At 32.9% G+C, this 12,155-nt stretch overlaps 1 long non-coding RNA gene across 10 annotated transcripts in view; it reads left to right on the top strand.

The window, feature by feature from the left end:
* Positions 1–1,334: 1,334 nt before the first annotated feature.
* The window catches only part of LOC144305063 (uncharacterized), a 34,174-nt gene continuing 23,353 nt past the window's right edge, over positions 1,335–12,155 (top strand). For 4 of the 10 annotated variants that reach the window (XR_013372104.1, XR_013372097.1, XR_013372101.1 and 1 more), the window contains exons 1-2: positions 1,336–1,517; positions 2,315–3,388. This is a non-coding gene — a long non-coding RNA (uncharacterized LOC144305063). Of the gene's footprint in view, positions 1,518–2,314; positions 3,389–12,155 lie in introns of all 10 variants that reach the window. The other 6 variants (XR_013372107.1, XR_013372106.1, XR_013372103.1 and 3 more) reach the window with 2 other exon arrangements.

Here is a 12,155-nt window from a genome sequence, read left to right as displayed (position 1 = left end):
CTTAAAATGGTAAAATGAGTAATTATTTGTTTAATAGATTCAAGACATTATTAGGGAGACAAACAACAAAGAAATTCCTTGGGGATTACAGTTTGGAAATCCCTGACATGAAGTATTATATTAACTGGAACAGAAATATGTGGATAACTAAAATATTGTATAATATCTAGTTCCTTATATTTTGAATTAAATCTTAAAAAATAATGTGTAATAATATTCATGTATTGTTGAAACTTTCATGTCTGCCTCCCAAAGAAAATTAAAATCTCCATGAGAATTAAAAGATTTAACAAACTTTATGATATAATTGTTTTTCAACTAAAAGATTTTTATTTTGAAGCTCAAGTGTATTCTCATGGTGCAGGATTCTAGAAGTGATATAAAAAGGAAAACCTAGAAGCCTTTGAAGATTTATCCATCTAGTAGCTAAATTACATCAAACTCTATACATCATACAGACCTCTCAATAACCTTAGGGCCAGACATCAAATCCCTCCCTAAAGAAGGTAAAGAACTTGGAGATTCAGTCACTTGTCTAGATTATTACTGGTATTAGCAGAGTCAAGATTCAGACCTACATACTTATAAACCAAAATCCTGTGTTCTTTCCCTATAATGTGAATACTCATGAGGATCTAAAAATATACCAACTCCATTTCTGTATAGCATATACAAGAGCATAGAAGCCCTAAAAGGTGAATCAACTTCCAAAAGTATATAAATAATGGAATTTTACTCCCTAAAAAACAACTATAGGAATAGTTTGCACTTCTTCCTATAGTCCCTCTAAGTACAGCTAAAATCCTGTACATTATATACTAAATACACATAAGGAGGCTCTGAAAGAAAGAGGGAAGGAAGCAGACCATCTAGGGATTTTAGGACTCAAGGAAAGACATGCAAGTTAGTTCCCTAGGTTTTCATTTTCTTTTATCACAAACTGAGTGCTGAAGAAATTGGCATCTACGAGCACAACAAAGCTCCAACAACAAAGCCATATTGTTCTCTATAGCCCAACAGCAAGGAAAAGGGCAGCAACACAATATAGAAGATGTTTAGACAGGAATCATATGTAAGTGATGAATCCTTAATCCTAAACCTGAAACTAATATTACATTGCATGCTGACCGGAATTTAAATAAAAACTTGGGAGAAAAAGAAAAAAACAAAAAACAAGCAATTGCTCTACTCCTTGTAGATGGAAAAAACAGTGGCTCCACCTCTAGCCCAATGAGTAAATTTGAGTAGGAAGCCCAGACTCCCAACCTTACCTCACTGTGACAAAGTATTCTGTTCCTCCCACAGAGGGGTGATGTCACAGAAGGCTTATTGAGAATCCTGGATTTCCATGGTCACCCAGCTTTAATGAGCACCCCTGCCCCTCTCAGCTGGGTGATGTGAGAGGGTCAGTAGGAAGAAACTGAATTTCACTGTATTCTAGTAGTAACAAGGCATCTTTGTCGAATAAGAGGCAATAACAAGGTGCTCCTCACCCTTGTAGCCAGAGTGGATGCCTAGTGAGTATTCCGAACTCTCATCCACATCCAGTAGTTATGAGGCACGTTTCCCCCCCATCCCTGAGTAACAGCAGAACTTAAACGGGGAAACAACTTTCATGTCTACCTGGCAGTAAAAGAAGCTTTCTTGGGCCGCCTGGGTGGTTTGGTGGTTGAGCATCTGCCTTTGACTTAGGTCATGATCTCAGGGTCCTGGGATCGAGTCCCACATCGGGCTCCCCACGGGGAGACTGCCTTTCCCTCTGCCTGTGTCTCTGCCTCTGTGTGTGTGTTTCTCATGAATAAATAAATCAAATCTTTAAAAAAAACAAAAAACAAAAAACCTCTCTTCTCTGAAACCTTCATGATTCCAGAGGAGACTTGATAAAATAGAAGATTTTTAAAAGATCCAGTGTGTTGTAAAATGAATATAAAATGTCATGGATAATAAAAAAATCAATAAAAAAAAGAAGTATAACTGGCATACAACATTGTTTCAGGTGAAACATACATCATGAAATGATCACCATAATGTCTAGTTACCATTTGTCACCATTTATAATATTATTGCATAAATTCCCTATACTCTACTTTATATCCATGTGACTTTATAACTAGAGGTTTGTACCTCTTAATCCTCTCCATCTAACATGTTCGCAATTTCTTGTTGATATGTTTTTATAACAGCTACTTTGAAAACATTGCTAAATAATTCCAACATCAGCATCAGATCAATGTTAATATCTACTACTTGTCTTTTGTGATTCAATCTGAGATTTTTCTGACTCCTGGTGTGATGGGTTTCTTTCATTTCCCAGGTCTCCAGGATCAGGCCCTGGACTGAAGGCAGCGCTAAACCGCTGAGGCACCCGGGCTGCCCCCAGTTATACTTCAATAAAAAAAAGAAATTACAAACAAATGAAAACAAAATAGAAAGTCTTAACCAAGAAACATAAAATATAAAAAGAACTGAATAAAAATTTTAGAAATAAACATAAAATAACTGAAATAAAAACTCAATGTACGTGCTCGACAATAGAAGAGAAAGAACAGAAGAAAGAATCAGTGAAGTTAAAGATTGAACAATAGAAATAACCCAGACTGAACAGCAGAAAGAAACAGAAAATAAACAGATCCTCAGAGACCCATGGGACGGTAACAAAAGATCTAAAGTACCTGCCATCAAAGTCTCAGAAGAAGAAAAAAAAAAAAAGTAAGTGGTGCTGGACAAGTTTTTAAATAAACAATAGCTAAAAGCCCCAAATTTGGGAAGCAAACAAAATACCCATAAGACTACAGATAAAAGAAGCAGAGGAACCCAAAACAGGATAAACCAAAGATATCCATGCTAAGACCATCTCAAAACTAAAGACAAGAAAACAGAGCCTTGAAGGGAGCGTGAGAAAAACTATACCTTACTATGAGGAACTATTAACGAAACAGTGGATTTCTAATCAGAAATCAAAGAGGTTTCATATTGTTTTTCTGGTAATTAAACAAACAAACAAACAAAATTGCTATCCTAGAATCCTATCTCCTCCCAAAGTATAATTTAATAATGATAATTAAGGCATTATCAGACAATGAAAAACTAAAAATGGTTTGTCACAAGCAGAACTACCCTGAGAGTGGCTTAAGAAAACTCCCAAAACAAAGAAAATGATGAAAGAAGGAAACAGAATATTAGAAATGAAGAAAGAACAATAGAAAGAGTAAAAAAAAAAAAAAAAAAGAGTAAACATAATGGACTTTTATATCTTGAGTTTTCTCAATTATCTTTGAGAATTAAAGAAGAAATTATAATATTATTCTGATGTGCTTCTCAAGGTATAGAAGTACTGAACATTACTGAACGTTTATATTATAAATGGGTGAAAAGATTTTAAATGAAGGTGAGTTTTCTATACTTCACTTCAACTGGTTAAGTGTCTATGTTAGCACATGATGATAAATTATGTACTTAAGTGTAATACCTAGAATAACTACTAAAAATCAATATGAAGACATCCAGAAACACTAAAGATTGATCAAAGGGAATTCTAATAAAGTATTTAAGTGACTCTTGATACATACAACAACTTGGGTAGATTTCATGAACAATCTGTAGAGAGAAAAAAAAATCTCAGAATGTGGCAGATTTGATTTGATTTGATTTATGTAACCTTTCTGAAATGGCATAATTACACAGCTAGATAACAGATTAGTATTTGGGGGGGATTAGGAATTTTCGGGCATTAAAGGGTAGCAGAGTGATGTTTGTGGTGACGGAATAACTCCCTATTGATTGCAGTGGCAGTTACATGATTCTTTGTGATAACATGACAACAATAAACACACATGGTACCAATATCACTTTTGTTATTTTGATATTACACTATAGTCACACAAGATAAACGTTTTGAGGAGAATTGGCGAGGGGTCCCCAATATCTGTTTGTAACGTGATTGCAATTTCTTAGGAATCTATTTTTCAATAAACATTAACAAATACATACATAATAGCAGAATTTGAGCATAGGTTAAAACAATTCCCTGATAATAGCAATAAAATGCAGAAGCTGGGAGTCTGAGTATTGGGAAACAAGGTGAGCCATATTTTTTTTGAGATCCTTCCGCAATTCAATAAACATATCTCTGGTTGGAAACATAGATAACAACAATAACCATAAAACTTCATTATCAACCATCAAGGAAGGAACTCTATATAGGGATACAAGCCAGTCGATGCCTGAGAAAGCATCTATTGTATGGCACATATTTGTGAGAAAGTTGCAGACTCTTTTCTCATTCTTGAAAAATAAGCATCGGGCAGCCCCAGTGGCTCGGTGGTTGAGTGCCACCTTCCTCCCAGGGCATGATCCTGGAGACCCCGAATTGAGTCCCATGTCGGGCTCCTCTGCCTGTCTCTCTCTCTCTCTCTCTCTCTGTCTCTCGTGAATAAATAAATATTTTTTTAAAAAGAAAGAAAAATAAGCATCAATTCTTATTTTATGGTCTTTTCAACAGAAATACTTGGTAAAATGACATTTAGAAAATCTGTGGCCTGGGCGCCTGGGTGGCTCAGTGGGTTAAGTATCTGGCTTCAGCTCAGGTCATGATTTCAGGACCCTCCGGCTCAGTGGGGAGTCCATTTCTCCGCATCCCTCTGCCCCTCTCCCAGCTTGTGCTCGCACTCTCAAATAAATAAAATCTTTAAAAAATTTCCGTGGCCTTTGATGCATCATCTCTTTCAGGGGGTATAACCCATCTCAAAAGGACTACATTGGACAATCTCCAGGCTCTTACTGTCATGCCATTACATCTAACAATTCACATGATTTCATCTTCAAAGGGGGTTGTTTGGGAGCTGAGTCTTTCACATATTCCCTTTTAAAAATATAAAGAATGCTGTTATTTTGGAATAAGGCTCTAGAATGTACTTTAAACTCTTTAAAAATAATTTTTGCTTTTCAAGTGCGACTAAGTCGGTGATTCTAATGGTCTCCGAAATGAAAAGAGGAAAGAAAAAAAAACATGAGTTAATACAACTATTATTTTTTAGTACCTATATGGCTACCTAATTGATTTTATATAACAATGTCAAAATCTTGCTAAGTTTTTAGAACCAACTGTTTTTTTACAAGCTATCCTTGACATTTTATAAATGCTAATATTTTTACATTTGTTTGATGCAGACTACAACTTTTTGTATCAAATGGACACATATTATTACTTTTGCATTTTGTTTTAGTTTAGTGTGTACAAGAGCAGTGATTCTTTACTACTACATAAAAATAAAATAAATAAATTTAAAAAATGGAGATATACTCCAATTATTTTGATCAGTGATTATCTTTAGTTTTATATATTCTGATTGCCAATAAACATTATTACTTGAAAATTTTATAGCTTACTTCTCCTTTTTCATAAAATTATTCTCTCAAGTTATTTTTATGTGATAGATCTTTATTTATATATTAATTTGGGAATTTTTTGAATGAATAATATAAACCCAACTTAATATATTGATCTGAATACTTACTAATACTTACTCATAAAATTTATTAATAGAAGGCTTTTAGTTTTATTGAGACCATATAATTCTATAAAATAAAAATATTGACCCAAGCTATATTAATCTTTGCAAAGCACATAGCTGGAATATAGCAGCTACCTAATATATATTCATGAATAAATATGTCTTCATGAGAAAAATAAACAAGAAGAGTAAAAAATAACTTCAAAAATGAAATAAAACAACTTGTAGCCGTGTAACCATGCTGTAATTTCTAAGCAAAATATACATTGTCTACATGTTTGTGTATGCATGCGTGTATCTGCAATATCTGACAAAGTATTACTGTTTAGTGAGCCATCGTATTTTGGTAAAATCACCTTCCAGAAGAAACTGAGTACATCCATAAACTCCCCAAAGATCAAAGAAAAATAACCATAATGGGAAATATCCAGTAAGTTAAAAACAGACCTACTATATAATATTTCTTATTTTTGTGTGTAATTATCGAACAGATTTCACTTTTTCTTTATATTAGCAATATAAAAGATAAGTGTATCAACATGTACAAGGAAATAATAAAATATTCTTACTAAAATTACTATTGTTTAAGAATAAAAAACTAGCACACTCATTGGCTATATATTAAAAAAAAACTATATTCCAACTAATGCCAAATTCTAGAAATTCTGCACCATTCTCTCTGAGTCTATTATAGAGCCACTTCATGGAATGGCAAATACTTATTACATTCCTCAAAATTCCCAACACACCCAAACAAGACAAACATTTTGAACCACAAAACTTTCTTTGAAACTTAATCACGGCCTCAAAATTCTTGTTAATGCACTCTAGGAAACTATTGACATTGGAATACATAAGGATGATAGTCATAGTGGAGATCAACTTGTCCTTTTTTTTGTTTGTTTGTTCATTTTTTAAGTCAGCATTCTAAACATATCCTCTAACATCTAATCCTTACTGGTTAGTGCATCTGAAATGGTTATAAGAATTTTACACTATTGTAACATACAGTGCAATTTATATCTAAATATGAAGGAACTTCTCTAGCTTTCTTATGACACTGAAATAGAAGGCATGCATCCCATATGACACAGCACTTCTATTCTAGTTGTTCCACTCTAGTGAACTTCACACAGGTGTCTACTAAACACATATGTAAGACAATTATGGCAATATTTATTAATGAAAATAGAACCAATTAACATGAGTGAATAAGAAAATGGATAAATTTTAGTATATTCATAAAATGGAATCCAAGCAGTTAAAATCAATGGCCTTGTACTTTCTATATTCATTCTTTATTCATTCAACTAATATTTTTTCACCTTTTGCCTCACTCGTTTCACCCTGAGTCAGATGCTTTCCATAGTCTCTTTCCATCAAGCTGGCATGTCAGTATTTTTTTCTTGCTGTTATGCCTGCAATTCAAATAGTTGTTACCAGTGAAAAGTTGTTACCTATTACTTCTCTTGCAAAATAAAGACATGGATAAGCATTTTATCTGTCAATATATTTTTCCTTCTGATTAAGAGGCCAGAACAACAAAGACAAATACAATTAATTTCCTTTACTTAGAATCAAATAAGGGAAGAGCTAACTCTTTATGCATACCTTGTCTACTATTTTTCTCAACATGAAAAACTCATTTGCCATTTTCTTTCTCTAGTGGGAATCAAAAATCACATCCCATACAATCTTCTCATGTGTAACAAGTTAAATTTTGTAAAATCTAAGCAAATATATTTTTAATGTCTTAATATCCTAAATTATGCTTAGAAGAAACAAAATTTCCCTTTAGAAATATTAAGTGCTATTAGGTTATCTGTCAAAATAGTATAAGTGCAAGTGAAAGTGAAAGAGTTGTTATTTCTAGAGGCGATTTTCATTTTTTGCTTTATTCATTGAATACGGAAATGATACATTTAGTGTTGCCCTCTTTTTGCTTCTTCCCCTGTTTCTCATGATAATCTGTCATAGTCATCTGTGGAGGAAAGTCATAATATTGTCATCAATGCCAGCTTGAATGACAGCTTATCCTAATAGCTTGTCTTTACTGCTTCCTGATTTCCTGTTAGGCTTTCAGCTCTGAGTTTGCTCTTAAACTTGTGTTTGTATTCACTCTATCAACTGACATTGTTTGAAGTGTAATTTTCTTCAACTAATTTCTTTTATATACTCTTTACAGTTACTGGATAGAACATTCTTGAAAGTAGAGGCTTTGCTTTATTTAATTCTGTAAACTGCCAGGGAAATTGGCATGGAATCTGACATCCGGAAAGTAATTACTAATTATTTTTCAAAGAAATGAGTAAATAGATAATGTTCACACCTTCTGAGCTCATTTGGCTGTCTTTGCCTAACAATATTATATTTCTTTTGTAAATTTAGCAGATTTTATTATTGGACTATGAGAGATGTCTGTTCTGGTTGCATTCTTTTATTTTTCATTAATCATAACGTCCTTAAATTAATATTTTAATTTCTCTGAACTTTTTAAACCAACAGGATTTAAAACATGGGAATAGTTATTTTAAATAAAGAGCAGAATAGATTATATTTTGAGTTACTAAATAACATGGAACTGTGTCCCAATAATTTAAATATGACTTTCATCTATTTGTATATATTTCTTATTTATTTGCTGTTTTACTTAATATGTGTGATTTTTAGTGTGTGATTTATATACATGATAACATTTTACTTAGGGTAAGTTTCTTAGCAGTTCCATTCTTTAAGGCACATTTCCATGGGCTGCAACTAACAACATTTGCATGATGGATCACATAACCAACTTTCTAACTGTACCAGGTTAAAGAAACACAGTTGTAAAACTATTTTCAGAATTATTTAAACATTACTCCAGACAAAATAATATTTTATCTTTTATTCAGCTCTATAGAGATTTAATTGACACATAACATTGTGTAAGTTCATGTTGTACAATGTGAAGATTTGACACACCCACATATTGCAAAATGATTACCACAATAGGGTTAGTTAACACCTCCATCATCTCCCATAATTGCCCTACTCCTTTAGAAACTTTCAATAAAAATATATTTATGTTATAATGTAACATGTTATTTATTTAATAATGTTAAATATATACATATATTATTTAATAATGTTAAATATACATATACACATATAATAATATGCATGATACTGTATATAATATAGTATAATTAACTATAGTCACCATGCTGTACATTAGATCCCTAGAATTTATTCATCTTATAAATAGAAGTTTGTATTCTATGACCAACATCTCGGCATTTCCCCCACACTCAACCTCGGACAGTCATCATTCTACTCTTGGTTGTATGAGTTCATCATTTTATATTCCACTTATAAGGTATATCAAATAGTATTTGTCTCTCTGTCTAACTTCACTGTTTAGCATAATGCCCTCCAGGTCCATTCAGGTTGTCATGAATGGCCAGATTTCCTTCCTTCTCAGGGTTGAATAATAGTCCGTTGTACTAATATTTACATCTTTTTAATTGATTCATCTGTGGATGGACACTTAGGTTGTTTCCATGTTTTGGCCATGGCATATACTGTTGCAATGAATTTGGAAGTTAAGATACCTACTGGATCACCTGATTTCATTTCCTTTAGATATATACCCAGAAGTGAATGGCTGGATCACATGGTAGTCCTGTTTTTAATTTTTTTTTTGAAACTCCATTCTGTTTTCATAAAGCTGAACCAATTTATATTCCCGCCAAGAGTGCACAAGGGTTTTCTTTTCTCCACATTCTTGCCAACTGTTATTATCTTTTGTCTTTTGATAATGGCTGTTCTGACAAGTGTGAGATGATATGTTATGGTGGTTTTGATTTACATTTCCCTGATGACTGAGGAAGTTAACTTTTCCTGTACCTGTTGACCATTTGGATGCCTTCTTTGAAGAAACATCTATTCGGTTCCTCTGCCATTGTTTAATCAGATTATTTGGGGATTTTGGCTATTGAATTGCATAAGTTCTTCATGTATATTGGATATTAACCTCTTGTCAGTTGGTTTGCAATTACTGTCTCCCATTCCATAGGATGCCTTCTTCATTTTGTTGCATTTTTGTTAGTTTGTTTGTTTGTGGCTCTGCAGAATCTTTTTAATTTAATGTAGTCCCACTTGTTGATTGTTACTTTTGCTACTTGTGTTTTTTATTTCCATACCCCAAAAATTGTTGCTAAAACTAATGTCAAGATGCTATTTCCCTTCTAGATGTTTTATGGTTTCAGATCTTCTGTTTGAGTCTTAATTTGTTTCTAACTAATTTTTGTGAGTGGTTAAGACGAAGGTCCAGTTTCATTTTTCTGCATGTCATTATCCAGTTTTCCCAACACCATTTACTAAAGAGACTATCCTCTCCCTATTGGATATTCTTGGCTCTATGGGGTTATTTTTACACCAGCACCATACTGTTTTTTTCACTATAGTTCTGCAACATACTTTGCAATTGGCTAGTGTACCGTGTCCAAATTGGCTAGTGTACTGTGTCCAACTCTGTTCTTCTTTATCAGGATTAGTTTGGATTCTGGGGGTGTGTGGTTCCATATAAATTTTAGGTTTGTTCTATTTCTATGAAAAAAATCATTGGAATTTTGATAAGGTTTGAATCTATAGATGGGTTTGGATGGTATAGACATTTTAACAATATCAGTTCTTCCAATCAATAAACATAGAATATCTTCCTTTATTTGTGTCTTCTTCAATTTCTTTCATCAGTCTTATACTTTTTAGTGTACAGATATTTCATCTCTTTAAATTTATTCCAGAATATTTCGTTGTTTTTCGCACTATTGTGAATAAGATTGTCTTCTTTTTCAGCTATTTCAATGTTAATCTATGAAAATGTAACTGATTTTTGCATGTTGATTTTATATCCTGCAACTTTACTTAATTGGCTCATTAGTTTTAATAGTTTTTTTGGCAATCCCTTTAGAATCTTCATTTATAAAATCATATCATCTGCAAACAGACTATGTTACTTCTTCCTTACTAATCTGTACGTTTTTTATTTCTTTTTCTTGCCTGCTTTCTCTAGTGAGGACTTCCAGGACTATGCTAAATAGAAGCAGTCAAAGAGGGAACCCTTGTCATGTTTCTGATTTTAGAGGGAAAGTTTTCAATTTCTCATATGATATCAGCTGGAAGCTCATCATGGATGACCTTTATTATGTTGAATACATTACTTCTATACCTAATTTCTTGAGAGTTTTTATCAAGAAAGGATGTTCTATTTTTTCAAATACTTTTCTCCAATCATTGATATTATCATGATTTTTATCTTTTACTTCACAATTGTACTATAACACATTTATTGATTTGTGTATGTCAAACCATCCATGAATCACAGAGGTTAAGTCCCACTTGATTATCCTGTATGTTCCTTGTAATATGATGTTGAATTTGTCTTCCTAATATTTTGTTGACAATTTTTCTGTGTTTATATCTATATTCATCAAGGGTATTGGCCTATAGTTTTCTTTTCTTGTACAGTCCTTATTTGACTTTGGTATCATTGTAAAGCTGGCTTTGTAAGTGAGTTTGAGAGTGTCCTCTCCTCTTCAACCTTTTTTGTAAGACTTTGGGAAAGATTAGTATTCATTCTTTAAACGTTTGGTAGAATTGAATAGGAAAATCAATTTAATTACTGATCTAGTCTCCCTACTTTTTATTAATTCATGCAGATTTTCTATTTCTTCATGATTCAATCTTGGTACATTCTATGTTTCTAGGAATTTATCCATGTCTTCTAGGGGACCCTGGATTCCTGAGCTTCCCCAAGGCCTCTCTCTGGTCTCTAAGTGATTGTCCAAGACTGTATCCTCCTGGAGCTTTCAGCATGTGGCCAGGAGAAGCTGGAGCCGGTTCACAGGTCTCCAGAGGGTCCTCTGCTGGGATAAAGGTCTATATGTTTATTCTTTGATGTGCAGATGGGTGAGACTCCTCCCAGGCCACTTGGCATTTAGTGTTGAATCCCACCAGCTCCTACAAAGGCATTTTGTTTGTGGATGAACAACAAAATTGTTATTGAGAAGGAATGTCTTATTAGGCCATCTTGCTTATATCCTGCCAAATATTATTTTTAAATAATCTATTCATTAATTTACAAACTTAATAATTTCACTAAGCAAAGGTTGTTAACCCTTCAGGCTTCCTAAACCTAGGTTAAACCAAGTATTAAGTGATTTTCTATATATTGTTTAAGATGAGTTATGTAATAATTAGGTGAATTAGATGATAATATCCAATTTTACATAAGAGAAAACAGTGGCTTTCAGAGACGTTAACTAACTTGTTTCAAGAAGTGGAAATTCAAAAAATGAAAGCACAAGGACAAGAAAATAAAGACCTCGATACCTGTAACCAACGAAGAAAAATACATATATTATTTAAATATCCCAAATAATGTGTTCACGCCGTCTTCTATATCATATGGCCTTGATGATAATATACCAAAGATTTTAAACTTTTTTATTTTTTTCTGAGTAGGTAAAATATATTCAAGTGGTGAAATAAACTCTAGAAAGCATCTAAGCTCAATTTATTCAAAAAATAATTAAAAGATTATCAGAACATTTATTTCCCTCAGGTTGGCATGATTTCATCTATGCTTTTTATTTCTATTCT

Source organism: Canis aureus, chromosome 35 (genome assembly GCF_053574225.1).
Source record: "Canis aureus isolate CA01 chromosome 35, VMU_Caureus_v.1.0, whole genome shotgun sequence".
Classification (NCBI taxonomy): domain Eukaryota; kingdom Metazoa; phylum Chordata; class Mammalia; order Carnivora; family Canidae; genus Canis; species Canis aureus.
Note: the sequence above shows the minus strand (reverse complement) of the source record. Positions and strands in the feature narration are given on the sequence as shown.